Source organism: Meleagris gallopavo, chromosome 6, assembly GCF_000146605.3.
Source record: "Meleagris gallopavo isolate NT-WF06-2002-E0010 breed Aviagen turkey brand Nicholas breeding stock chromosome 6, Turkey_5.1, whole genome shotgun sequence".
Classification (NCBI taxonomy): Eukaryota; Metazoa; Chordata; class Aves; order Galliformes; family Phasianidae; genus Meleagris; species Meleagris gallopavo.
Genome location: NC_015016.2, coordinates 29817271 through 29820213, shown reverse-complemented (window position 1 = coordinate 29820213; position 2943 = coordinate 29817271). Strand labels below are relative to the sequence as shown.

Below are 2943 nucleotides of genomic sequence, written 5' to 3'. Positions count from 1 at the left end.
TTTTTTTAATTTTTTTCTGAGCAACTGTGTTGTTAGATTTGAATGATTAGTGGAGGGAGAAAAGCACAGACATCTTACTGCATTTGAATGTGAATTTGGATTCAGCTTTGCTTCTGATCCTTTAATGTATGTTTTCTTTTGTGACTGGAAGGTGAGAACTCTCCAGCATGCATACCTGTGAAAGTGTATCTTAGGCTTGGAGCTTAAATGCTTTTTGGGAATCCACCAGAATGCATGATTTCCCTTGTGGTCACATTAGGCAATTTAGGATTCAGGTGCTGAGCAGTTGCAGAAATCCCCCAGTCAGGGAATTGTGATGGTCTCATTACTAGGTAGCCTGTGCTGCACCACGTACATTTCAAAATGTGATGATTTTCTTGCAGGCTATTTATATTTGGGGAAATAAGCTCTGATAGAGCACAGCGCTGAAACATTTATTTAATTTTAAGCATACCAAGTAATCCAATTTGGAATGCGTGAAGTACTATACAAAATTCTTTAGGGATACAGTGGTAGTGCCCTGGAACTGTAAGCACTTATTTTCTTATTTATACATAAAAATGTACTGAGAATTACTTATCAATGTTAAAATGATAATGGCTGTGTTTGCAAATTGTGCCATGATCAAATAGACAAATATATGTGTTGTAACAGGTGAAGTTTGGTTGTGCGTTGGAAGCTCTTAACATAGAATTATGTACCATTTTGGTAACACAGCCAGTTAAGAAACTAATTATTTGAAAAACTTGGAGTGGAAGCTTAAGCACTTTGCTGGAGGGGGAGATCTCTGATTCTGCCTGCTCTTATTTCTTTGAGATTTAAAACAAATCCCCTTATTCCTTCCTTTAAATATTTTACAATCTTAGTTTAAAAACAAACAAGCAATTCTTCCCTATTTTTGTCAAAGCTTTCTTTTCTTGCTAGCTGCACAGAGATACTTGAAGCTCTTAGAAGGAAAACAAAACACTTGAATATTGTATCTAATGTTATTATTTCCCTATTATTTTTAAGGCCTCTTCTGTGGTGTTACAATGTGACTTCTAGTGCAGACAGGTTGCTGGCTGCTGCCACGGTACTAAATTCCCATGGGGGGAAAGCACTTAAATTGGAGCTCCAAGCACTGTTGCTTTGTCTTTCTGAGCATGATGAAGATTAAATTGCTAGCAGATGTATGGAGCATCACTGATGCTTCTGCAACTGCACTGCTGGCAGTGGCAGAAATATCAGCAGTTGTTGGAACAGCTTGGTCAGGGAGAGCACAAGCAACCTGGAGACAACGTTATCTGAAGCAGGGATGAAGCCAGTCCAAGATCTGAAGACTAGGAAAAAATATAAATGCATCTTCAGAAAGCATGTCTGAGAACACCCTCTATAGTGTACTTATCCCTTGGTTAGAATGTTATCCACTTTCTAGTAAATACAGATTGAATTGCTTTAGTAAAGCCAATTCCATGCTCTGCTAAGTGAAAAACTAACTCAGATCTCGCTTCTTCTTTCATATGAAGACCAAATTGCCCTCGTTAGTATACCTTGCGTGTGGGTGAATTTGTTTTTGAACCTTTCAGAAATCAGATTGTGCTCTCATATTAAAATATATCATGAGTAGCTTTGCGTCCTAATCTTTACATAATGGGAGAGATTCCCAAGATCTTTAAAAATAATTGTCCTGTTGATGCAGTACTTATTTAAACCCAAATAAATATCTTGCTTGGAAGTATCAGTCATTAAATTAGCTACTGCTTTTAAAAGGCTAGCTTGGAGTGTTTGAAATGATCATGTGAATTGGAAAGAAGGGTGTTCTATTTGTTTTTCTTAAATTAATCTCTGGTCACTTTACTTGAATCCATTTGTTCTGTTAACACCACTGCTCTACTCCCTGTGTTTCTAGATGTTTTAAATATTGCTGTAAAATCCTTTATAGTTCTTCCCATTTTTGGACTGTGTTATCTGTGGTGTACGCAGATTTGAATTCTAGCAGTGCTGTTCCAAAACCTCTTCCTGGGCCCTGTCCCTGCCGTCTTCTCATGTCTCATGCAGACATGTCTTTATGCTGGCATATCCCCCACTCGTGTGTCATAGGAGAGCCCTCCCAGTGCCCTGGGGGAGCTCCTTTCCCATCCTGAGGCTGAATGGGAATGCCCACTCCCTGCCCACCTCTTGGCCTAGCACTGCCCCTCAACAGACTGGCACAGAGGCATGGGAGAAGCAATGCCTGGAACGTGGCCCGTGGCGTGGGCTGCAGCGGCTGTTCCAAAGTGGTTTTCAGTACAGATGAGTTGTTTACTTGATGACATGAATTTGCTTTAAAAGCATGTAATGGCTCATTCCAGGAGTTATTTACAAATATATTTTGAATTTATGTTTGTAGTAGAAGTGAGTGATCACTGGGGAGGAACAGCTTGTATTTACCAAATGCCTTTAGAAAGGAGTGGCACATCCCCCTCAGCATCAATAAGAAAGATCCTTTTTTCCTGTTCTATTCCAGAATACCACTAATAATTTTTTGGGGGGACTTGTGGCTCTCATATGCAATTTCCATTTTCTTGTATTTGCAGAAATGTTCTGTAGATAGATACCCACCTGGCGTGTATAAGCATATTCTCTTAGGCTGTGATTAATACTTGCTCTGAGCTTATCTGAGTTCCAGCTACCACCAAAAGAAGCTGTTATGCTGTCCTGCCCTCCCATCCTTCAGTGCTGTGAATCCTTCTCTCTGCCGGGCACCTGAGTTCTGTGTGATTTGAAGGATAAACTAGAAACATTTTATGCATTACTTGTTTTCAGCCTGAGTGGCTTTTTACACATTCCTTGGAAGTAATTCGTAGCTTCAGCTATCATCTAACAGCTGAGTATGTGCCAAAGTGGGCACTGTGAGTTCAATTTTCCTTATGTCTCTGGTCCTCTGTAGTCTGGAGAAAAAGAGATACTGCCATTAAACCTACT

At 39.8% G+C, this 2943-nt stretch overlaps 1 protein-coding gene across 1 annotated transcript in view; it reads left to right on the top strand.

Annotated features, from left to right (window-relative positions):
* RAPGEF5 (Rap guanine nucleotide exchange factor 5) overlaps positions 1-2943 on the top strand; it is a 145398-nt gene that overhangs the window by 18701 nt on the left and 123754 nt on the right. The window lies entirely within an intron of this gene.